The sequence below is a fragment of the Rana temporaria genome, chromosome 5 (genome assembly GCF_905171775.1).
Source record: "Rana temporaria chromosome 5, aRanTem1.1, whole genome shotgun sequence".
Taxonomy (NCBI): Eukaryota; Metazoa; Chordata; class Amphibia; order Anura; family Ranidae; genus Rana; species Rana temporaria.
In genome coordinates, this window is record NC_053493.1 from 294,597,408 (window position 1) to 294,624,723 (window position 27,316).

Below are 27,316 nucleotides of genomic sequence, written 5' to 3' on the forward strand. Positions count from 1 at the left end.
CCTTCTAATAGCTGAAGCCCGCAAACCCAGAAAGAAGACCGGGTGAAGGTGGAAGCGGCATAACCCATGACAGCATGCCACGTGAGGGCTTTGCTTTCACGTAAGTCTGTCATAATGTGCTATTTCGGTGTGGTTTCCTACTTGTTTAACCACTTCTCGACCGTATATGTACGTCCACAGAATGGCTTGTACAGGCAAATGGGCGTACAGGTACGTCCTTGCTTTCTAGCGGGTGGGGGGTCCGATCGGGACCCCCCCTCCCGCTACATGTGGCGGTCGGATTCCCGCGGGGAGCGATCCGGGACGACGGCGCTGCTATTCGATTATAGCTGCTCCGTCGCGATCGCTCCCCGGAGCTGAAGAACGGGGAGAGCCGTATGTAAACACAGGTTCCCCGTGCTTCACTGTGGCGGCTGCATCGATCGAGTCATCCCTTTTATAGGGAGACTCGATCGATGACGTCAGTCCTACAGCCACACCCCCCTACAGTTGTAAACACACACTAGGTGAACACTAACTCCTACAGCGCCACCTGTGGTTAACTCCCAAACTGCAACTGTCATTTTCACAATAAACAATGCAATTTAAATGCATTTTTTGCTGTGAAAATGACAATGGTCCCAAAAATGTGTCAAAATTGTCCGAAGTGTCCGCCATAATGTCGCAGTCACGAAAAAAATCGCTGATCGCCGCCATTAGCAGTAAAAAAAAAAAAATTAATAAAAATGCAATAAAACTATCCCCTATTTTGTAAACGCTATAAATTTTGCGCAAACCAATCGATAAACGCTTATTGCGATTTTTTTTACCAAAAATAGGTAGAAGAATATGTATCGCCCTAAACTGAGGACATTTTTTTTTTATATATATATCCATATGTTTTTGGGGGATATTATAGCAAAAAGTAAAAAATATAGAATTTTTTTCAAAATTGTCGCTCTATTTTTGTTTATAGCGCAAAAAATAAAAACCGCAGAGGTGATCAAATACCATCAAAAGAAAGCTCTATTTGTGGGGAAAAAAGGACGCCAATTTTGTTTGGGAGCCACGTCGCACGACCGCGCAATTGTCTGTTAAAGCGACGCAGTGCCGAATCGCAATGCCTGGCCTGGGCATTTATCTGCCTAAAGGTCCAGGGCTTAAGTGGTTAAGCGATCACCTTATACTACTCCAGATAGTCCACAAAAACTTGCATTCAATGTATTGCATCAAATGGTATCTCTAATATCTTTGATATAAGAATGTCCCCCAAATTTACAGAATAGGTAAGTACAGCATAAAATTCTACTTTATATGCAGCGGACTTGAATTGTTCACAATTGTCCTGCAATTAAGGTGCTTAGTGCATTAATTCTAATGCGGGACATGTCCAACAATGAACCAATCTTCATCCAATGTCTTCACTTACAATGTCAATTGAAGTTCATATTACTGTAATCCAAAAAAGTCAGGTTGAAGACATTATATTGATGGATCCTTGATTTCATATATCAATGGAAGGTGATGTCTGGGTTATATATTTGAGTTAGATATTCCTAATATATCTTTTCCTTCTCAGGATGATGGTCATAAAGCAGATAAAAAAGTCTGACATATAATTCACTCCCGTGTGTAATCAAACTGTATTAAAGCTGTTTTTTACGGAGTATATTGTACTTGGCAAAGCATGTAACCATATAAAGTTCACAGAATGTGAATCATAGTGGCTTTAGTAGCATAGTATTAATGAACAATCAATCCTCTTTGTGGCATAGAAGTCAGATTTGAGCAAAAGAAATCACAGTTCATCACATTTAAGAATTGAAAAAGTCTAAAATGCCTGACATATAATAGTCAAAGTTCTGTTAGAACTTAAAGAACAAATATCTGTACATCCCCCCGATTTTATTTATTTTTTTATTGTTATTTTTTAAGATCTTTGCACTTCTCTTTTTGTATTAAACCCAAAAGCAAACATGTATTACAGTGCCATAAAAAAGTATTCATAACCCTTGAAATGTTCCACATTTTGTCATGTTACAACAAGAAATGTAAATGTATTTATTGGGATTGTATGTGATAGACCAACACAAAGTGGCACATAATCAAATAAATTAATAAAGTCTTTCCATTTTCAACATTACACATCTTGTTTTAGGGCCAATGCCATCGTCACTGAGTCCCTGTGCTTCTCTATGCAATAGAGATAGATCATTGCTGGTGGAAGAGGCAGCCTGGTACTGCACATAACCTCCTGAAAATATCACAACACCCTGCCCCAGCACTCCAGTCTAGAACTCATGATGCAAGCAGTGGGCTGGATTTTGGGAGAAGTTGGGTAAATATCAAAATGCACTGATGGGCAGATGTCAGTCTGGATGAGTGGATGTTCCTATGCAGGCTGCATCTGCATTCTAACTGCTCTAGGTAATACCAGTGCTGTGGAGTCGGAGTCGAGGAGTCAGAGTCAGAGGAAATTTTGGATACCTGGAGTCGGAGTCGGCAAACAATGCACCGACTCCAACTCCGACTCCTACTAAATTTAGATTGGAATTAAAAAAAGCAAGTTTAAATGTCCCAATTCACAAAAAGTTATAATTAATGACTTCTCTACTGTAAGAATAAAGACCAATGCATGCAGTGCCTCACGTAACCGCAAAACGAACACGTTAAGTGACCGTGAAGAAGCATGCTTTTCATGTGCTTCACTATATGGCACGCAACGCACAATTAGGAGCGGCAATACTTATACTTTCCACAGTGTTGTGTTCTGCTGTTACAGGGAACGCAGCGCCCATGGGTAACCTAGCCTCTCACTGATAAGAAATTAAGTAAATATGTTTTTGCAGGACTAGAGACACTTGTATAAGTGAAGGGAATGGAGGGTATGTTGCCTTTCTTTCCTTCAAGGAATGTATAAAATACATTTGCATATTAATAAAGAGGAGTCGGGGAGTCGGAGTCGGAAGTACAAAAAACTGAGCTGAGTTGAGCTGAGCTAAGAACTGACATCCAGTGAATGAAAGGGTTAGACCAGGGACAGTCAGGCTGGGGAGAATTAGGCTAAATGATGCTGGATGTTTTCCAATCTGCACATGAGAAAAATAACAGCCTTGCTGGCTGAATCACCAGATGAAAGTAGAAAAAAGAAAAAAAAAAAACTAAAATATACAGTGTCCTGAAAAAGTATTCACACCTCTTGAAATGTTCCACATTTTGTCATGTTACAACCAAAAATGTAAATGTATTTTATTGGGAGTTTATGTAATGGAGCTATACAAAGTATCATATAATTGTGAGATCTTTTTTTTTTTTTCTTTCATTCGTTGGATGTCAGTTTTTAGCTCAGCTAAACTCAGCTCATGGAGGTGTAGCATAACATGTGGGTATTACCTAGAGCACTTAGAATGCAGATGCTTCCTGCATAGGAACATCCACTCATCCAAACTGACATCTGCCCATCAACACATTTTGATATTTACCCAACTTCTCCCAAAATCCAGCCCACTGCTTGCATCATGATTGAGGGTTCTAAACAGGAGTGCTGGGGCAGGGTGCTATAATATTTTCAGGAGGTTATGTGCAGCACCCGGCCGGCGTCTTCCACCAGCAATGGTCTATATCTATTGCATAGAGAAGCCCAGGGACTCAATGATGATGGCATTAGGCCTAAAACAAGATGTGTAATGATGAAAATGGAAAGATTTTATTTTTTTATTTATTTGATCCTGATAAATCCTTGTGCAAATATCATGTGGCATGAAAGATGGAACTACAATTATTTTATTCTTAATGGTCTCTGTTTTCAGAAAATATACAGGGGGATTCATAAAGACGTATACAGTTTCCAGATGCTGTAAAACAGTAACAGTTGAAGACACGGACCACAACTGAGAGCCGATAGGTAGATGTACTCATAAACTTTTCCCACTACTGAGGGAAGTGTCACATGACTAGTCAGTCAAAATGGCAGTGGAAAAGGCGTTTTGGGTTCTTGAATTGAGCAAAACGGAATCTGTAATTGTTGTACAAATGCATTTTGGATCACGATTCGGAAAATAACTTCCAACCAGAAAATCTATCTACGATTGACATAAAAAATTTGAAACTATGGGCTTTTTGTGAAAACTTAAAAGTCCTGGATGACCGCGTGTATCGGAAGAAGTCGTCGATAGTGTTTGCACCGCCATTCAATGAAGCCCGGTAAAATCAACGTGGAGGCTGAGTTATGAAGTGCAGATTTCACAGCCCACTGCCTGGAGGATTTTAAGAAAGAAGCTGAAAATGATTCCATACAAAGTGCAGATGTTGCAAAATCTCAGTGACCTTGACAAGGCAAAGCGCTTTGATTTATGTGCCGAAATTCAGCACCGTTTTGAAAATGACGACTTTGCCATTCACTTCGTTGTCACCGATGAAGCTACATTTCACGTAAATGGTCAGGTAAACAAGCCAAATGTTCGCTTTTGGGGAACAGAGGATCCTATATTTACAGTGCAACACGTGCAAGATTCTGTGCTGTGTCCAAAAAGAAAGTGTACAGCCCGTTTTTTTTCACAAGAAAACTGTCTGGGAGGCTCTTTTCTGGATATGTTAAGTCTTTGGTTGATGCCACAGTTGCAGGACGACAGTGACAACTTTATTCTCCAATTGGATGGTGCATCACCACACTGGTCAGATGACGTGCGTTTATTACCTCAATGAACATCTTCCTCACTCATGGATTGGACAAGCCATGGACTACAACATGCCACTGACCCAATGGCCACCCAGAAGTCCTTACTTAACACCTTGTGACTTTTTCCTGTTGGGTTAATAAAGGACAAGGAATTGGCCCCTCCCCTTCCTGTTGATCTAGCGGAGCTGAAACAGCGTATTGCAGCCACTGTCACTGCTTTTGATTCAGATTTCTTAACTCATGTTTGGGCGGAAATGGATTATCGGCTCGATGTGTGACTAAGGGTGCAAGTGTAGAACATCTGTGACTGTCTCTAAAAAAACATTCCACTACAATTCTGTTACAGGTAACAAAAAATATCTTAGTGTTCTTGTTTTAAAGTGCATTGAAACTGTATACTTCTTTATGAATCACCCTGTATAAAGGTTAGGGGTTTTAGGTACTCTTCAGGCCTAAATTTTATTTTATTTTTTCCACAAGCAAAACAATAACTCCACCATCAAAAGGAGTAAATGAAAAAAAAAAAAAAAACTCAGATAAGCTATGAAAAACTCAGCCAGTTAAACCTGTTTGTAAAAATTACAAAATAAATACATTTTTAGTAGGAAAAGACCCCTGCTAGCTTTTTATTGTTAATTCCATTAAGAAAACTGCACCTATCAGGACTCGACTCAACAACATTATATTAATATATTCTATATTACATAGAAAAGGGCCTCTGATTAGGATTCATGCAGTTTTTTTTTTTTTTGTATAAATGTAGAAATAGGTGGTGGCGCCTGCTGTGTAGATTATACCGTAATTGTGCTAATGCTAATAAAGTGAAATATAAAGCGAAATATGTAAATACTTCTTAGATTACATTAAGTGAAAAAATATATACAAATGAAAATAAAAATATGAAATATATATATTAGTAAATAAATGTGTCACATATAGATCTGGTAATGCTCAATACATGCATAAAGTCCATATGATATTGCATAAAGTCCATAAAGTGATTAACGTGCTGAATAATACATTTTCTAAAGATATATTGCTGTATTATAAAGTGCTGATTAATCCGTGCAAAAGGTGCTGCATGCCACTCTTAATAGAATTTCAGGTGCACCCTTCCTCTGTGCTCGAGTGTTTCCCGCACTCACCAGATTAAAATCCCCTCCTGGGGTAGCAGGCATCCACAGTGTACGCCCTGTGCTGCGCTCTGGCAAATGTTTGCTTGTTCCCCTGTATATGGCCTTTTTATCCAGAAGTCACTCAAAAGAAGGAAGAAAGGATGCCCAAATAGTGTGATACCGTTTAAAAAAACGATGTTTGTCACGCTCCAGACGAAGTCATTACGACAAACCCGGTTGAGCGGACGCACGCTGTTACAACACTTCTACGGATATATACAAACGCCTGATTTGTTTGAATCAAATGTGAGTACCCAGTGATTTTATTTAATAAACATCGTTTTTTTAAACGGTATCACACTATTTGGGCATCCTTTCTTCCTTCTTTTGAGTGACTTCTGGATAAAAAGGCCATATACAGGGGAACAAGCAAACATTTGCCAGAGCGCAGCACAGGGCGTACACTGTGGATGCCTGCTACCCCAGGAGGGGATTTTAATCTGGTGAGTGCGGGAAACACTCGAGCACAGAGGAAGGGTGCACAGAGTGAATCACCTGAAATTCTATTAAGAGTGGCATGCAGCACCTTTTGCACGGATTAATCAGCACTTTATAATACAGCAATATATCTTTAGAAAATTAATTATTCAGCACGTTAATCACTTTATGGACTTTATGCAATATCATATGGACTTTATGCATGTATTGAGCATTACCAGATCTATATGTGACACATTTATTTACTAATATATATATTTCATATTTTTTATTTTCATTTGTATATATTTTTTCACTTAATGTAATCTAAGTAGTATTTACATATTTCGCTTTATATTTCACTTTATTAGCATTAGCACAATTATGGTATAATCTACACAGCAGGCGCCACCACCTACCAACCCCCTTTTTTCTCATATTTATATTTCACCCCGGTGGGATACTTTTGTAGGGGCAGCCACTGTAACCGATATTCTTTTATACTTATTTGCATTTATTTGCATTCATTTAATTGTCCTCCCTGCAAAACCTATATACATATATTTTTTTCCGTGGCGCGGATTCATACTACCTTTTCAAATGAAGAAATAGGACATAAAAGACATGAATATACTACCACAAGAGAAAAAAATGAAAACCTTCAACAGGGCATTGGCACAAAAAAAGAAAATATCATAAACTCCATATACAGTACTATGTAACCTAACAGCCATAGTGCTGAAAGATAAAATAGAGAAAAAAATAAAGAATTCACAAATGATTGAAATGTTACTGGATAGTATTGTGCCAGATCCCGCCAGCTGATACAATAAGGTTATTATGCTGTGCTCAATGTCAAATATATGTGGTAACTGTGTGGCAACTGTTATCATGCGTATATGGATAATGGATAGGAGCGCTTCTGCTAGAAGGGTCCTCAGGACACTTGTAATCTATTGGGATCATCTGAGGTAAAAGCTGGTGGGGCATTCAAGCAGCATTTTTGGGAGAGAAGCAGGCTCTGGATGAAGAAACATGTTCAAAGAAAGGCGCTTCTAAGTACAGTAGGCCAGTGATTTTAATAGAACACAATGGTTAAAAACACTTGCAGAATATATAACTATAACATGCTCATCAATCGTTAGGTGATCCTAAGATGGTATTCCCAGTCTCTGTGCCCACCAGCAGCTGCAGGAACTAAAGGTCCATGGGAGCAAGATGGCTGCCGAACTTCCAGGAAGCACTGCAGAATGCATGGGGGCTGCGTGGAACGCAAGGGTTCCTGCTTACACGTTCATTGGTTGATTTCACTAATTGTTCTTCGTCCCCCTTCCCCGTATATGTCAAATTATTACTTCGGGGCTTAGGTTTTGAAGAAAGAGCTTCTGAGCATGCACCAAAATGCTTCCCTGCCCCCATTCTGACATCACTTCCAGCCCTTGCGTTCCACTCAGCCTCAGTGTGTTACACGTTGATTCCAGAAGTGCAGCAACCATCTTTTTCCCATGGACCCTTCGCTCCGGCCGCTGCTGGTCAGCACAGAGAAAGGGAATACAATCTCATGAGCACTTAATGGATTGATGAGCCTGTTTTATTTTTACATTCTGTTTTTAACCATTGTGTTCTATTAAAACCGCTGGCCTACTGCACTTAGAAGCGTCTTTCTTTGTACATGTTTTATCTTGCATATATGCATAAGACTCTGAACATATGTGAACCAGAAGTTGGCTAGAAAGTTACAGATTGCACATATATCATCAACTGCATATTAGTGAATTCCAGCAAGCTTAGACACAGTATAAGGTTCAGACAGGAGGTCAAGCAGGCTCCACGATGAGCAATAGTTGTAATATCACAACAGGATTATTAAACCATTGTGTTTCATATGTAACAGCCAGTGTAAAGATTTCAGTGTTCGAATATACTTGGTGTAGCATTATCTGCAAATCAAAAGCTAAGTTAGGTAAACCTGTTAGCGGTCCATTAGCAGTCATTAAAATGGAGTTCCACCCTGAATTTTTTTTTTTTTTTTTTTAAATCCCCCCCCCCCCCCCCAAAAAAAATAGAAAATAAAAATTGATTTATTTTTTATACTTACCAGAAATAGCGGTTGCTATGCGGAAGTCCGTAATCTGCCTCTTCATCGTCTGCGGTGGGTCTTCTTCCTCCGTCCTCCTGCGGTGTCTTCCTGTGAATGGGGCACGCTGCCTTCTGGGAACTGTGTGTATCCCAGAGAGCAGCGGTCCCATTCACAAAGAGCCGTGTGGCTCATGCATGCGCAGTAGGAAACGGGCAGTGAAGCCGCACGGCTTCACTGCCTGTTTCCCTTACTGAGGATGGCACCCCCGGGAGCTGCTAGCATCGAGGGATTGGACTCGAGGCAGCTGACATCGCGGGCGCCTAGGACAGGTAAGTGTTCTTATTAAAAGTCAGCAGCTACAGTGTTTGTAGCTGCTGACTTTAAAAAAAAAAAATCGCGGGTGGAACCCCGCTGTAAAGAGTAACTTCAGCAGGGGAGTGGACCGAAACAACACCCATTGTAAACAAGGTACGAGGAAGTGGGAGCAGATACTGCCAAAAAAAGTCATTGCTCCCCCAAAAAAATGAATTTGTTTTACAGTCTAGGGGAGAGCATAATAAATAAGGGGAGAGCATAATAAATAAGGTAACTCCATTTTCAGGTAATGGGACAGTGTAATTTAGAATGGACAGCACTGTGCTACAGCAGTGGGCAGGGCTGAAAAAGAGAAATTAGAAGCATGTATGGCCAGCTTAAAGTGTCATTAAACCCACATAATTAAAAACTATTAATAAATGTCGTATTACATGATGTTTATACTTACAGTCAGTATGGAATTTGTTTTCTGTATTCTGCAACAAACCTGGTTGATCCTGCTGCTCTCTGTCTCTCCTGCTTGTCCATGTCCCCACCAAAGTTGGGGGTTTTGCAAAGCAGTGTTGACAACTAGTACACAGGCTCAGTTTTCAGTGCATTGTCTACAGTGAGCATTTCCTTTATATTACATCTTAGCAGCCCATATGACTATCGAGTCACACATGTGGGGTTATACACAGTAGTAAACGACAGCCCAATCCCTCCTCCTCCATGACCACTAACCAGCTAATCAAAATGGGGGTGGGAGATTACATATTGATTAATGGAGGCCTCACCTCCCTGTTATATTAAGACTGGAGGAATGTGACACAGCCTGTGATTGGCAAAAATCCACCCACACCATGTTCTTGCCAAAAAATTAATAAAACTATGATTTAAAATATATATTTGTATGACAATTTAAAACAGTTTATTAATATGTGACCAATAGCAGAGCACTAGAAGTATATCGACTAGGAAAAAGGTACTTAGATGTTTTTTTTCCCCCCTATTAAAATAATCACAGTGCCATCATCCACATACAGAGAGATAATTCGATAATTGACTCCAACCTAACACAAATATGCGGCCTTACTGGGCTGGGCTTTTTTCAGCGTGTCTCCCTTTATCCTGGGAGTGCGCCGCATGGTGCAGACCCAGCACATAGACAGGATTACCAAGAGCCCCGGACCCCGTACTAACCTTTCGGACCCAGAACTCACAATGCCGGGTCACCTAATCGCTGTGATAGCCTCTGATTGGCTGCTGTGATCAGTCACTGTAAGGCCCACCCTCATGTTTTCTCTCTCTGTGAATGGAGGAGGGAGATACATCGTATCTTTCTCTTTCCTTGCAGAGAAAAAAATGTGTGTATAAAAAAGAAAATAATAATAATACATGTATATATTTTTTTAAAACCTAGATGACGGTTTGATCTAGGTCAGTGCCAGTGTTAGTGTTTGGGTCAAGGTCAGGGTCAAAGGTCCAGGCCAGGGTCAAAGGTCAGGGTCAGTATTTGTATGGACATGATTTAATTTTTTTTTTTCAAATTAGTATCAGTGTGTTTGAGGTATCATATAATTTAAAGGGGTTGTAAAGGTTCGTTTTTTTATTTTCTAAATAGGTTCCTTTAAGCTAGTGCATTGTTGGTTCACTTACCTTTTCCTTCCATTTTCCTTCTAAATGTTTTTTTTCTTTGTTTTCTTTGTCTGAATTTCTCACTTCCTGTTTCTCCTCAGTAAGGTGTTCAGTAAGCTGTTCTAAATGACTTTCCACCGCTCGGATGATGGTGGAAAGCTTACTGAGGACAAACAGGAAGTGAGAAATTCAAACAAAGAAAAAAAAACATTTAGAAGGGAAATCAAAAGAAAAGGTAAGTGAACAAACAATGCACTAGCTTAAAGAAACCTATTTAGAAAATAAAAGACGAACCTTTACAACCCCTTTAAGCAAAATGTGCACTATTATTTCTGGGCTGCACTACGGGTATGAACACCAACTTACATACACATATGTGGTATCACTGTAATCGTCAGGAGAGGTAGAATTTATTTTGGGTTCTGAAAAATTCAGAAGATATCTATTACCATTTACCATCAAATGAAAGACCAATTTGTCTTGGAAAAATCAAGGTATAATCTACCTGGATGCACAAAGTAGTTGTGATGATATGTACAGTTTTACTAACACATGTCACAGTTGCAAAATTGTGCTTAGGTATTAAAGTGATTGTAAAGTCTTTTAAAAAAAAAAATAACAAACATGTTATACTTATGCAGTTGTTTTTGTACAGAGCAGCCTGGATACTCCTCTTCTCTGGTCCCTCTTCTGTGCTCCCTCCTGTTGAGTGCCCTCACAGCAAGCAGCTTGTTATGGGGGCACCCGAGCTGAGTCACAGCTTCCTGTGTCCATTCAGACACGGAGCAGTGACACGGCCCTGCCCCCTCTTTCTCCTTATTGGCTGAATTATTTTGATTGACAGCAGTAGGATAATATGTGAAAGGGGGCGCTCGTTAGAGTGTATAATCAAAAGTGACTAACGAGCGCCCCCTTTCACATATTATCATTATCTAATTTTGACCTTTGACCTCGGTCTCAATTTCAGGGGAGCAGCCTTTTCACTACTAATACTTATGTCATTATATTTATCAGGGGTTGACAAATTTGCTTGGAATCTAGGAGCCAGGTAAAAAAGTTAGGAGCCAGAAAACGCGCCCCGTCCCAACGAGCTCGCGCGCAGAAGCGAACACATACGTGAGCAGCGTCCGCATATGTAAACGGTGTTCAAACCACACATGTGAGGTATCACCGCGATTGGTAGAGCGAGAGCAATAACTCTAGCCCTAGACCTCCTCTGTAACTCAAAACATGCAACCTGTAGATTTTTTTAAACGTCGCCTATGAAGATTTTAAAGGGTAAAAGTTTGTCGGCATTCCACGCAATTTTGAAGCGTGGCATGTTGGGTATCAATTTACTCGGCGTAACATTATCTTTCATAATATTAAAAAAAAATGGGGATAACTTTACTGTTTTATTTTTTAATTAAAAAAAGTGTAATTTTTTTCACAAAAAAGTGCGCTTGCAAGACCGCTGCGCAAATACGGCGTGACAGAAAGTATTGCACCATCCACTATTTTATTCTCTAGGGTGTTAGGATAAAAAATATATATAATGTTTGGGGGTTCTAATTAGATGGAAAAAGATGGCAGTGAAAATAGTGAAAAACTATTGTACGGCCGCAGGGTGGTTCTACTTCTCTGGGACGCCGTCATTTGACGTCCGCCCCTTTCCTCGTTCCTCGCCCGCGCTCCCGAGCGTGCATCGGGGAACTTCTGTGCTGGCCGTGTCCCTTGGACACAGCCAATCACAGATCGCGGTAAATAGCCAATCACAGCGGCTATTTACAGCGCGATCTGTGCGGCCAATGAGAGATGATCTCAAATGTAAACATATGAGATCATCTCTCATTGCCATCTCTCCCTCCTCACACAGAGACAGCGCGTGTGAGGAGGGAGAACTTTCTGTGAGTTTTGAATTGCCATACAGTGTCATATAAAGTAAATTAGTGCCATACAGTGACATATAAAAGTGCCCAGTGCCCAATCAGTGCCCTGCGCCACCAGTACCACCTGTGCCACCAGTGCCCACCTGTGATCAGTGCCCATCTGCCGCCTTAGTGCACATCTGCAATCAGTGCGTATCAGTGCCCACCTGTGCCACCTCATCAGTGCCCACCTGTGCCACCTCATCAGTGCCCACCTGTGCCACCTCATCAGTGCCCACCTGTGCCGCAGTCAATCAGTGCACATCTGTGCCGCCTCATCGGTGCACATCCAGTACCCATCTCATCAGTACCCATCTCAGTGCCATCTGTGCTGCCTCATTAGTGCCATTTGTGCCGCCTCAGTACCATCTGTGCCGCCTCATCAGTGCACATCTGTGCAATCAATTTTTTATGATTTGCACTATAGTTTGTAGACTCTAAAACTTTCACACAGACCAAATAATTTCCCAAATTTTTGGGTTATTTTTATCAAAGACATGTAGCAGTATAAATTGTGGCCAAAATTTATGAAGAAAAATTAATAATTTGCAAAATTCTATCATAGAAACTAAGAAAAAATTTTTTTTTTCAAAATATTCGGTCTTTTTTCATTAGTAGCGCAAAAAATAAAAAACCCAGAGGTGATCAAATACCACCAAAAGAAAGCTCTATTTGTGTGAAAAAAGGACAAAAAAATAATTTGGGTACAGTGTTGCATGACTGAGTAATTGTCATTCAAAGTGTGAGAGCGCTGAAGGCTGAAAATTGGTCTGGTCAGGAGGGGTGTTTAAGTGCCCAGTAAGGAAGTGGTTAATCTAGTTATAGAATAGAATAGAACTAGAATATGGTGAAATAAATGGCCCAATATTGCTTTATAAATAGGTGACTTTGAAGCAATATTTTTGATGAAAAAAGAGGAAATCAGAATTGACCTCTATGAACAGGACACATAGCACAATAGAAGCCTACTAATATTTCACCAATCTTCTCCTTAATAATGTATAGATCAGGGGTGGCCAAGCAGTGGCCCACAGAGCCCTCTGATGTGGCCCGCAATCTCCTGCTCTGGAATGGTGGGTTGGCAAGCCCAGATCGCAGGTTGCCGACCCGCCATACCACAGAATCAGTGTTGTGAATGAAGCTGGTGGTGGAGAAAGAAAGCGGCTGCTGAGCAGAGCTCCATAAGCTGATGCTTCCTCTACAGCGCCGGCTTTTGCCACAGGTGGAGTCTATGGCAAAGTTCAGCTAACCCGCAGGATAGACACAGGTGCACTACCCTGCACCCACGGTGTGGGTAAACCACAGCACATCAGGGTGAAAGCAGTCTTAGGCCATTTCCACACGATCAGGCCCAACCAAATGGGACCCTCAATTCGCCTCTATAGAGTGACAGATGTCTTTTTACGCCCCGCCTACCTCCAATCTGAAAAACAGAAGGGAATTCGGCACCTTTCATCTGGGTAGGAGCGGAGGGCCTATAGAGTAGACGTGACCTGTCATCTGCCCGCTCCGCTCATTGTGGCCCTCGACTGGTTACCAAGTTGCTTAAGTGGCCCTCGCTTTTTAAAAGGTTGGGCACTCCTGGTATAGATTATCAATATCATTGTAATCAAAGGCCCCAATTTGTTCACAGCAAAACATAAGCAAGATGTGGTAAATTTGAACCGTGGCAAATAAATGTGCAGCACCATGTGATGGGACCTAGCAGGGAGTATATGATAATAACTACGTAGCTAACGTGTGTATTCAGGTAGATGGCATTATGTCAAGAAATAATTATTAAAGCATAGGAGTCCTATGTGCAGTTACTGTAACATACAGTAATTGCACATTACAGATCTTTTTAATGAATTTTTATCATGCTGGGAAAACAGTGAGTCTGTTATCTAAAATTAAGATGACGAGAGAGAGCAGTTGCTGAATTTTTAATGTCACACAGTCTAGTGACTAAGCCAGAGCTTCAAAATGGAACAGATGAGGTATCTTAATTTGTCTTGCTTGCACTTTGTGTAATGGGGACTGTGGAGCCCTGGAGAAGGAGACATCTCTTCAAAGCTAAAATATTGTCATAGTGCTTTATAAATTAATAAATGATTACATAAATAATACCTAAAATGGTATTCATGGCTTCTTTTGTTAAAGGGGACTTCTAAAAAAAAAAAAAAAAAAGATATATATACAGTATATATTATTCAAAGGAAATCTGGTCTGATTAATTGACAGTATATAATATGGATACTTACCTTTCTTACAGTGATAGAACCGCTATTGTGGAAATTGATCCACAATACCTATGGTCCTGTGAACCCAGCGGGAAGTTCACAAAACTACAAACTTGGCACCAAACCACATTGAAGTGTATGGGAGCTGAAACTAGATACTCTTTATTGCCTTTTTCAAGGCTAATATGCATTTTCTTTAAATAATTAAATAAAAGACATGGGGAGCTGGGTTCTGCCATAGGAGACAAGTATCAATGCAAAAATAAATTTTGACCACTTAAGGACCCCTTCACGCCAATATACGTCGGCAGAATGGCACGGCTGGGCACATCCACGTACCTGTACGTGGCCCTTTAAGCCCAGCCGTGGGGTAGCGCGCGGCCGGCGTGTGCATGCGACCCGTTCCGAAGCTCCGTGACCGCACATATGCGAGTGTGACCTACGTAAGCATTCGCTTCTGCATGTGAGCACAAAGGGGTGTGGGGGGGGGGGGGGCTTTCTTGTGATAGGAACTTTTATTCCTATCACAAGAAGTGTAAATATCCCTTGTGATAGAAATAAGGCATGACAGGTCCTCTTTTATATAGAGATCTGGGGTCTATAAGACCCCAGTTATCTCCTCTAACCTGAAATGCTTGAGATTAAAAAAAAAAAACATTGATCTCTGCTTACATCTGGCAGAGCCCAAAGTGACATTATGATTTTGAATCTGGCCTCCCAGGGTCACAGAGTTAGCCGGTACCATCCAGCCAATGAGGAGGTATAGACCCAGGATAGCTTCTGCTCTTGTGCACAGAGCTGGATTAAGTCAAACCTTCAGGTTTTAGAACCACCTTAATGGCTTGTAATGGCAGAAGGTTTTTTATAATAAAAATATAATATTGGATGAACTGTCATGATCGGCTCTCTAAATCTCTGTACTAACGATCCGATTATCGTATTACTGCTTCAAAAGCGGAATTTTTTTTATACGATTTTTGGACCGTGTGTACGAGGCATAAGAGCCGGTTCACTGAGCCGCCTGACGAGTCGCGTCCCATTGAATGCAATGGAACCGTTCTAATAGGAGCGACCCAAGTCGCTCCGACTTAGAAAAAGGTTCCTGTACGACTTTGGGGGCTGCTCGGGGCGACCTGCATTGACTTCTATACAGAAGTCGTTTTGCAAATCGCCTCTGAAGTCATCCTCAGGACGACTTGCAGAGTCGCCCCCGAAGTCGTGCCGCTGCAGTGTGAACCAGTGTTTTGGTTGAAAAGACATTTGTTTATTTATAAACAGAGTTTATTAAACAATTTTAATAAAATTAGGTACAGAGACCGCATATTGGAGTTGGTCACAGGAATGTTGCATTCCATTGGTTCATTGTAGACACGACCATTGAGGAAGGACTTTAATAACTTTTGTTAAAGCAGGGGTTCTCCCTAAAAATTTTTTTTTTTCTAGCATCTCATTCAGCATAGTAGCGTGAGCTACAGTATGCCTTTATATTTTTTTTGGGCGCTGTACTCACTCTGTAATCGCGTAGTAAAGTTTCAGGGGAGTGGGCGTTCCTATTCAGAGGGCTCGTGATTGACGGCCGGCTATGGCGCATCACGCTTCACGGAAATAGGTGTTTGCTCTTCACGGCGCCTGCGCAGTCAGCTCCGATGTCTGTGCGCAGGAGCCGTATAGCGCCGGGAAGAGCCGAGACCTACTCTGGCTATTTTCGTGAAGCGTGACGCGCCATAGCCGGCCGTCAATCACGAGCCCTCTGAATAGGAACGTCCATTCCCTGCGGGGAGTCTGACATTTTACTACTCGATTAAACAGTGAGTACGGCGCCGAAAAAAAATATAAAGGCATAATGTAGCTTGCGCTACTATGCTGAATGAGATGCTATAAAGTTGTTTTTTAGGGTGAAACACCGCTTTAATGTGGCAAATGTGGTCCGATATACATATGAATGCTGTGTATTGATCCCTGCGGAACTCATATGGTTGACCTGGATATGAGTAAATGTACACATTTTTGTTTTTTTAACAGAAGGGTGTATAATATATATATATATATATATATATATATATATATATATATATATATATATATATATATATATATATATATATATATACACACACAGTATATATAACTTACACAAGGGGGAGTGTAGAAAAGCGAGAGAGTGCTTATTTATTTTTACAGACTCTCCAAGAGCTGAATTGCAGTTTCTAGTTACTCTTGTGTATATATATCCCAAGAAACATCACAATGATATTTTTCCCTTTTCTCATTGTGAGGATTTCTATTTTGATTTCCATTGTGGAACTATTACTGTAAACTGCATGTTACCATTCAGACCCATTCAGCAGTCTGAGATGCATGCTGGCAATGCTATTAAGTGCCAGTAAAATTCTCAAACGTCGAATGAGCATTTTTAGTGCCATCAAATGGTCTGCTCACAATCCAATTTGCTAATGCATGTATAAAAAGGTGATTTTAAAAATGACTGTACATCTGTTACACATAGTAATATGCATACGTTTAATGCCCCTTGTGTGAAGATAATTCCACTTTAATAAAATATAAGGGAAAGCAGACAAAGTATTCTAATTACAGTAATGAAATACGTTTAAGAAGAGCGATATGACCTCATGGCAGTGTATAGTTTGTGATATGTTTTTGAGTATAAGTCCATGAGTACTTTGTATCTCTCAAATCCGCTGTGCTAACTGACCAACCACTTGTGCATTTAATATTGATTAGAAAACACTTGGGAGAATGGGTACCATCTGCTTCTATGTTTCAGCTGTGAATGGACCATTGGCTTTGGTACTGTGCCCAGAACTAGAGCTGTAGTGCTGTTCATTAAGCATCGATTTGGATAGAAAAACAATGTAAACTCTTCCTATTCGTTGTAATTATGCAGAAGTCGCTCTCTTTCCAAAAGCAAGCAGACTTCCTTTCCCATTTATTTATTTATTTATTTTAACCAATATTTTTATATGATTCTATATTCTTTCATCTTTCTTCACAAAGCGCTTTCACCTATAATGCATTAATAACAAAGGGAATTTTTGCTGTAAACAAATTCACTCATGTAATGAATCTAATCTAAAGGTAGCAATAAAATGACTTATTTCAAAGCATATGATTCTGATTGTTTGATTTTCTTTTGGGCATTGCATCAAACATAACTAATACAATCTGAGCATCCCCATCAGAACGAATGTGAATTGAATGAGTCAGAATTTTTGATCTTGATTATACATTGTTCTCCTTGTCGGCGTGGGTAATATTCCTTGTGAAATTAAAATAATTCTTAAAGCAGAGCTGCCTGATTTTAAAATCCCATAAGATTGTACAAAGACCATATACAGGAATTCGTATCAACGATTAGGAAAAGATTCTTTGTGATATCAAGCTGCGGCAATATAAAACAATAGCAAGGGAAAAGCACACTGATCTAGCGCATTACCAAAATACTTTTATACTCACACACGGTGCATATAGGCATAGCATAGGAAGTGAGTTCAGTTTCCTTCAGGTCTGCTATAGTCAACTAAGACCAGGTGGTGAATCTGATACTGATGCGTTTTCAAGGGAAAAGCCTCTTCTTCAGAGCCAAAGTAACGATTTTGGCTCTAATGAAGAGGGTTCTCACTCAAAATGCGTCAGCCATCAGAGGCGCCGCTTGATCCTTCCACACTATTTGTTGACTATAGCAAACCTGAAGGCGATTGATCTTGCTATGCTATACCTATGTACACAGTGTGTATGTGAATATAACAATTGGTGCTTTTAATTTTAACCCTTTCACGACTAAGCCTATTTCTGACATTTGTTGCTTGCAAGTTAAAATCTGTATATTTTGCTAGAAAATTACGTAGAACCCCCAAACATTATTTATAAGAGAATCTAGAGAATGATATCGCTATCGTTGCAATATTTTACACTGTATTTGTGCAGCGGTCTTTCCAATGCAATTTTTTTGGGGAAAAAATACACTTTCACAAATTAAAAATAAATAAACCGTATAGTTAGCCCAATTTTTTTGTATAATGTGAAAGATAATGTTAGGCAGAGTAAATAGATATTCAACATGTCATGTTTTGAAATTGCGCACATTTGTGGAATGGCGACAAACTACGGTACCTAAAAATCTTCATAAGCGGCGCTTTAAAAAAAATGATGGTTACCAGGTTAGAGTAAGAGGAGGTCTAGTGTATGAATTATTGCTCTCACTCTGACGATTGCAGCGATACCTCACATGTGTGATTTTAACACTGTTTACATTTGTGGTTGCGACATCGATGTGCATTTTCTTTGCTGCGCGGGGAAGCTTTTTTTTTTAAAGTAGCAAAATAAATAAATAAAATAAATTTGAATTTTTTTTTTTTTTTTTTCTACTTAAAAAAAAAAAAAAAATGTGATCACTTTTTTATTGCTGTCACAAGGAATGTAAACATCCCTTGTGACAGTAAGGCCTCGTACACACGATAGGTTAACCAGAGGACAACGATCTGAAGGACCATTGTCATAGGTTAACCGATGAAGCTGACTGATGGTCCGTCACGCCTACACCATAGGTTAAATAACCGATCGTGTCAGAACGCGGTGACGTAAAACACAATGACGTGCTGAAAAAAACGAAGTTCAATGCTTCCAAGCATGCGTCGACTTGATTCGGAGCATGCGTGGGTTTTAAACCGATGGTTGTGCGTACTAACGATCGGTTTTGACCTATAGGTTACCAATTGGTTAAATTTTAAAGCAAGTTGTCTTTTTTTTAACCTATGGTTAAATAACCTATGGGGCCCACACACAGTCGGTTTTGACCAATGAAAACGGTCCTTCAGACTGTTGTCCTCTGGTTAACCTATCGTGTGTACGAGGCCTAATAGGTGGTTACATGTACTCTAAAAGACCCCAAATTCCTCCTTTGCACTTGAAAGTATTCAGATCGCCAAAAACATTGATTTTGAATACTGTCACTTTTAAAAAAAACAGCACCATTGGCAGCCGAGTAAACCGGAAGTGACGTCATGACGTTGCTTCCGTGTGCCAGTCTCTCTCTAACTGGCGGAAGTGCCGGATCGCGGTCTGGTAAGAGCGACAGAAGATGACAGGAGGGGGCTGTCACGTCCCCTCCCGCTCCTCCAGTATAACAGCTGAGCGGCTTTTAGCCGCATCGGTTGTTATCCCTGAAGAGCCGACCGCCCATTTGAAAAAACGGTCCCGGGATGATGTCTTCAGCCCCCTAAAGCTGAGGCCACATATCTGCGTACGCTCGGCGGGAAGGAGTTAAATAATACTTATTTTGGCAATGCGATAGGTCGGTGCACCCTTCTCTTGCTATTGTTTTACAGTCCCAAGGATACCTATTGTCCTGAGAGGGGCAGCAATGCCGTTGGCAGAAAAAAGGATACTTTCGTTATAAACCTCCAAGCTTACCACTCAAGCACGGGAGAATATCTTTTGGATTGTAGCAATATCAAGTCTGACTGGTTGCTATAGAGTACCTAACTTTACACATTTTCATTGGTCTTCACGCTTTCCTTTTGAATAAGCCTATTAGATTGATAGCAGCTCAGATATTTCAGGAAACATTTGGCCTTTGCTGTTGACACGCTAATAACACAGTTCAGCAAGTGTTAAAAAGCGAAGACAATACTTATCTGTTTACTGATTGAGAAGCTGATAATTTATCCTAGACTGAAGAATAATATGAAAGGAAACAATCACCGGTAAAGTGGTTTTCTAGTCTCGATGCTTGTGTTCCATATAGATTTGAGATCAGATAATTGAAATGTATTGCGAGATTCAGTGATGTGTTTTATTGATTTTTTTTTCGCTTTCCCATTTCCTTGTCCATGTTGAGGTTTTTCAGACAATACAGAAAGCAAACAACTCTCTGTAACGTACAGCAATCCACTTTAACTCAATGTATGTTGTAATTCTTCAACCTAGATAGAGTGTAGTGCTTTGAGAACATCATTGGTAGCAGAAGAGAAGAAACTTGGTTTGATGTTCACTTTAATTGGCATAAGGAGGCTAGTGTTGTGCACATTGTTTTGATTAGGGATCTCATTATTTATTGTCTATCATTGTAACGCAGTGCCTTGTAGTTTGTGCCCTGTTTTTCTCTTGTGTCCACAGTTGTCTTTCCTTCATTGCCTCATGGTAGAGAGAATAAAACGTACATTGAGATATTTTCTGTCTGTATACAATAGATAATTCCCTGTTTTCACTGCTGCTAGAAGAAAAATGTATCAGAGTAAATAAAAGTATAACATGCCTTGAGACATTCCTACCCTATTATCCTTGTTTACCTGGTGACCATGGAGATAGATGGAGCCCTATTGCTAAGCAGTAGGGCAATCATAGTGTAAATGATCAAATTTACCTCCAGTACCAACAGTAACTACTTATGCACTATGTGGCCCTATGTGTGCTTTGGCCCTTTAAACTGCCCTGGGCCAGGTTCAAAAACCCCTGCCACTCATTTCCGTAACGTTATAAACACGGATGGCAGAGTTGTATGGATCACAATAGTGCCACTTTTACAAAGTGACACTATTAATGCACAAAATTACAAAAATAATTACCTCCAATTCATAGATAATGAAATTGGAGTGCCTGTCCCTGGATGCAGTGTAGCAGAGCAGTATATATACCTTCTCTAACTTTCTACCTGTCACTGGTTGTCAAAGACACTGACAGCTTTACAGTCGACAAGCTCCTAGCAAACAGTGATGCTGCAGTGGGCGGAGCCTGATAGGTAAGCTGAAACACTAGTTTCCCATCAGGTCCTCTCTCTTATGATGTAAAGCAGGCATGTGGGTGGATTATATTGCCAATAGAAGGCTGCCTATTGGTTAGAATTGTCAAGACCTGGGTCTGAACCTTGAACCCCTGCTGTGTCTGGCAATGTCTCTTCTGGCTGAGCCACTTGGAATGATGGACAGCTCCTTGGATGATCTTGCCCTGAACCTTGTTTCTTTTTATCCTTAAACCCTTTCCTTCTCCCATGAACTTCCTGTTTTAGCAATGTCTTTGCAATTTTTGTTTGCCAGATTAATGTGCTCTCTCCAGCTAATATCTCGCTATTGTCACTCCTGCTGCTGTCCTTATCTCTGCTACCACTTGTCACTGAACTTTGACTTGTTCCTCGTATATGCTTCTGATTGATACCAATGTGTGACCATTTGTTACTAACCTGTAACGGTCACCACCGTTTACGACCTTCCATCCCATCCAAGACAGCTTATCGACACTCCAACCAACAGGACCCGATCCATAAGAATCCCCCCCCCCCCAGACACGAGACACACAGCTCTGTGCTTCTGGTTTCAAATGTAAAGATACTTTAATGGCTTCTTCTCAGCTTTTTATACAGTACAAGGCATTAAAGCAACAATGAGATCTCCACCCCCCTAATCACACACTAAGGCTAATTACTAAACATTCCTTAATTAATAGCATAACAACAAAACACCTTCACCCACTGAGTACCCTAGGCAGACGTTTCGTCTCCGCATACAGCTTGACACCTATTCACACCTCTGAGCATCACTAGGCTGTAGACAGTGTTGTCAAACATTGGTTAATGGAATCTCTTAGGAGTCTATGCAATTAACACCTTTACACAAGGACAATAGGATGTCTTCCAGGCCCTGACTCAATTAGCATGTCACTAGTCAGGGCTAAGCATAGAAATGAGTCATAGAATATTCTTTGCAGGCATTAAGGAATATACTGGAAATCACTGTCCACGCCAAACAATCCAACATGTGTACCCCATCTCCTGGCTCAATCTGTGCCCAAAAGTGACTTCTGTTACATAACCTTTAGCTTTTTTACTGACTACGCTTCTGCTTCATCCCTACCTGCTATATCTGCTACTGGACACCAGCTTGATCACCTCCTGGTGGGGAAATCCTAAAGACCGCCACTTGGTACTTACATGCATAAAAACCCATTTCCACCATTAGGCGCTCTAATGAACACTGGTTAATACTTAGACTCTGCACTTTGGGTGAGCCTGTGTTATCCGCAAGGGTGACCTGCTGCTGCACTTATCTAGCTGGTTGGTATGAGCCTTGTTACTGCTATAGCTAAGGGTATCTGAGCCTGACCCCTGATTGTGACAAGAGTCCACCAACTGCTTGCTGTCAATTATAAGCAGCCAGTATCTATAAATCCCCATCAGGCTCCACCCAACCAGATATCAAACTCCACTGATGAACTGTCTCTGTGACAGCTGCAGTAGCAGGAGGAAGCAAAGCTGCAGTGATGGCGGAGTGTCTATATGAACACTCTTCCCCATACTTTTTACAACAGACACACTAAGCTTTAGCAATCCAAAAAATGGAAGGGGGGGGGGGGGGCACTCGCCATAAAAGCCAATTTTAATTTATTGAAGCAAAGAGATGCACTGACAATTGATTTGGAATCAAAGCAGCTCTAGTCCGTTTCATGCCTAAAATATACTTAATTATAGAGTAAAGATACACTAAGAAGCAGACCTTATATTAAAGTCTAACAACAAAATCTGTAAGGCCCCTTTCACACGACAAGCTCACACGGATCCGCCTGTCCATTTTTCAGGCGGATCCGAGCAGGCCATTCATTGACTCCTATGGACAGGCAGATGTCAGCGGAGATGCTGTCCGTTTTCGTTCGATCTCCCCATAGGAATCATTGGGGCTCTGACAGGCTCCTCCCTGCTCAGTAAACAGAGACGGACCTGTAATCCACCGGCTCAGCAGAGATCAACGCAGCAATCTCCTGCTGAGCTGGCGGCCTCCGCTAAACGAATCCGCCTGGGGTGGAAAGGGGCTTACATTTTAAATTATCTAGAATGAGCTGAGTGGACGATTAGATTACCTTACCAATGGTAGCCAAACCACAATACTCTTACACACTGCCACCTAAGGTCAGTGATCAAAGTGAAGTTCCACCTAATCACAACCGCAAGAAACATTGTAACAGTGATATCCAATTCACAAATTTATCCAAATGATCAGCCAGAACGAAGTAAAACCCCCCTTCAAAATTAAGATGTAGCCTTATTGGACGGCTACTGTTGACAAAGTGTGAGTTTGAGAAACTTACATTCAATGTATGTGTATCAACACTAGGCCCATAGGGTCACATCTTTTAGTATAAATGTGTATTAAAGTGGATGTAAACCCACTCTCATACTTTCTAAACTACTGCCATAGTGCTGATCTATAAGGATATACATGCCTCCTGCATGTATCCTTACCTGTCAAATGTCTCTGTTATAAGAACTGAAAAACTGTAGATTCTGTGGGTGGGTCTGTTGTCTGGAGCTCTGTGGGTGGAGTCGTGATGTCAGTAGACTCCCTGCCCACCTCTACACTCCCTTTGTCAACATGCATTTTTTCCTGTGTATTCCTTACACTAAATTGTTCTATGATCACTAACATCCAGTCAAAATCCAGAAAAGTAACCACATGACTTCAGAAAAGGAGTGGGGGTGGGAATTAAAAAATAATGCCTGTCTCCAGGCTAGTGCATGAGATATATAAATAACCTGTCATTCACAGCAAGGGGGCGGAACGGACTAAGGTTTTTCTCTAAGTCTGTTTTATTTCATTGAACAATAAAAAAGCATTGCTCAGAGCTGGATTAACTCTGTGTGGCAAGACTGGGCACAGATGATAGGAAATCTTATACTGTACATTGTGACATAAAAAAAAAAACGGGTTTACATCCACTTTAACTCATTGCATTGTTTAGTGACCACATTTGTAGGTACTTCTATCTACTTCTGTGTTCTACTTCTGCCTTCAGAACAGTCTGAATTATTGCAGCATGAGTTGGACAAGGTGGCTGAAACATTCTTTATGGACTTGATGGCTGCCTTACTAAGCCCATGCATGGTAGTTTCATTTGTGTTCTTAGATTACACAGTCCTATAATTAAGCCCTTTGGATGAAAAACGTAAAGGAATGATGTCTTGGAGGGACTGTGCACTTTTAAGTACAAAAATTCCTTAAAGGGGTTGTAAAGATTTGTTTTTTTATTTTCTAAATAGGTTCCTTTAAGCTAGTGCATTGTTGGTTCACTTACATTTTCCTTCAATTTCCCTTTTAAATGTTTTTCTGAATTTCTCACTTCCTGTTCCTCCTCAGTACGCTTGCCCCCATCATCCGATACGTTCTGGTTGGGGGTTAGTCAGCATGTTCGCTAGAGGTCGTCCGATATGAGTTTTTCTCTGGCCGATACCGATGCCAATATTTCAAAATTGGGGCGGCTGATGGCCGATATTTTAGGCCGATATTTGCGGCCGATATTTTAGGCCGATTTTTTTTTTTTTTATCTCAGAATATCTAGGTTGGGGAGGAGGTTATTGTTTAGGGTGGAGAGGTGGAGTGCAGCCTATCGGTGTCCATCAGTGCCCACCAATGCAGCTCACCAGTGTAGCCTATCAGTGTCCATCAGTGCCACCTCATTAGTGTCCACCAGTTCAGCCTGTCAGTGCACCCCTCATCAGTGCCTACCAGTTTAGCCCATTAGTGTCCATCAGTGCCACCTCATTAGTGCCCACCAGTGCAGCCCATCAGTGCCACCTCATAATTATTAAAAAAGAAAAAAAATACAATCTTAGTCATTTTAAGGAGGGGGGTACAGAGAGGTGGTTGTGGATGAGGGGGGTACAGAGGTGGCTGTAAAGCTACCTCTCTGTACCCACTCCTCTACAGCCACCTCTCTGTACCCCACTCCTCTACAGCCACCTCTCTCTGTACCCGCCTCCTCCACAGCCATGTGTTGTGGAGAGGGGTGGATGGTGCTGGGCGTGGGTGGGGATGCGTTGTGGAGAGGGGTGGGTGGTGCTGGGCATGGGTGGGAATGCATTGTGGAGAGGGGTGGGTGGGGATGCATTGTGGAGAGGGGTGGGTGGGAATGCGTTGTGGAGAGGGATGGATGGTGCTGGGCGTGGGTGGGGATGTGTTGTGGAGAGGGATGGATGGTGCTGGGTGTGGGTGGGGATGCGTTGTGGAGAGGGGTGGGTGGTGCTGGGCATGGGTGGGGATGCATTGTGGAGAGGGGTGGGTGGGGATGCATTGTGGAGTGGGATGGATGGTGCTGGGCATAGGTGGGGATGCATTGTGGTAATGCGTTGTGGAGAGGGATGGATGGTGCTGAGCGTGGGTGGGGATGCGTTGTGGTGATGCATTGTGGAGAGGGGTGGATGGGAATGCGTTGTGGAGAGGGATGGATGGTGCTGGGCGTGGGTGGGGATGTGTTGTGGAGAGGGGTGGATGGTGCTGGGGATGCGTTGGAGTGGGGTGGATGGTGCTGGGTGGGGATGAAGATGATTGTGTTGCATTGTGAAGATGGATGAGGATGACTCTGTGTGGGGATGAGAGTTACATTGTGAGAAGGATCTCCACAATGTATCTAATTTCCACCCAAATTCATCCTCATGACGCTGTGTTCACAGCACGCTGACTAACCCCCAGCCAGAACGGCTTGGATGATGGGGCAGGCTTACTGAGGAGGAACAGGAAGTGAGAAATTCAGACAAAGAAAAAAAACATTTAGAAGGGAAATGGAAGAAAAAGGTAAGTGAACCAACAATGCACTAGCCTAAAGGAACCTATTTAGAAAATAAAAATGAACCTTTACAACACCTTTAAAGAAGGCAGAGGGCAGGTGCAAATGTTTTAATTTTTTGGTCTTTGAAAGTGGGTGTTGGAGCAAAACCTTTTCAAATTATGCTTTGTTTTTGGCTAACACATATGGAACCCAATGTGTTCTTCTGCCATTGTATCTCTGCATTTTCAGGGACGAATCAGGCCTGAATTGTTGCCTGAATTCGGACCTGAAACAGAGCTAAAGATGCACAGGACCCCTGTGCAATTTGCTCCACAGCCACCACGGAGATGTGTGCTCCATTGAGAGCCGGGCACACTCTCCTGTCATGCAAATTTGATGCCGGAAAACCCACATCAGATTCACACTAGTGTGAACCCGGCTTCAAGATACCTGAGGGTGTGGACATCCTCTCAGCGAGAACAAATCAGGCCATATCCTTGTTTTTTTCTTTTGCACCATTCACTGTTAAATTTAGAGATGACAGAACTTTTAAATTCCAGATCGGTAGTCTCTGAATCAACCAACACCATTGATGCCAACAATATTTTCGGAGTCAAATCGGTTGAATTACACTTTTTCTCTACCCTGTTTGGCCAATTAACAGAAGCACCTTTTAACCATTTTTCCATACTTTAATTATTGAGTTGCAGCCAAATGATTCACTGATCGACCTCTACTTTTATAGCGAAATGTCAGTAATTTTTTTATCTTTTCATCTATAAAATCCTCTGCCCTTGTTGTTTTATCTTTGGATAGTAAAACATTTTTTTTTCTGCCAGTAAATACCTTATACAGCCCATTTCCTGTTTCTTGTCTGGTAAAAAGCCTTGGCTTATGACATCATGCACAGCTCTCTCTCTCTCACTCCCATGAGAGTTTGCCAGGAAGGGAGGGGGAATGCGTCATAAGAGGGCCAATGAGAGCTGCAGAGCTGGAGGTGTGCCGATGTGTGTCTGTGTCAATCCAGAAAGTGAATAGGCAGAAGCTTTAGCTTCCCACCGGTAAATTGGTTGCAGCCAAACTCAGTGGAGGGAGATTTCTGCAGCATATTTGACAAGTAGAGAATCACTGTATATATAAAATAATATGCAAAGTGGTTGGAGGGAAGCTTCAGAATGGCAAAGATGTTTTTATTACAGATTATGTGAGCAGAATGCAGAAAAAAGAAAAATACACTTCTGCAGAGAGACTGTGCTGCTCACCCCGGAAGCAGATAATATGTGAATTTCCCCCAATGGGGTTTTTAGGCAGCTCAATTAATGGGTTAGGAGACAATGTATGTAGGAAAGGACATTTTATTTTAAAAACCACAGGTACAA

General features: G+C 41.3%; 1 protein-coding gene across 2 annotated transcripts in view; it reads left to right on the forward strand.

Annotated features, from left to right (window-relative positions):
- TMEM200C (transmembrane protein 200C) overlaps positions 1-27,316 on the forward strand; it is a 109,094-nt gene that overhangs the window by 44,724 nt on the left and 37,054 nt on the right. The window contains exon 2 of one of the 2 annotated variants that reach the window (XM_040353995.1): positions 3,789-5,003. The exons of the other annotated variant lie outside the window; for it this stretch is intronic. The gene's annotated coding sequence lies outside the window, so the exon portion shown is untranslated. The remainder of the gene's footprint in view (positions 1-3,788; positions 5,004-27,316) is intronic. 2 annotated transcript variants of the gene reach the window in all.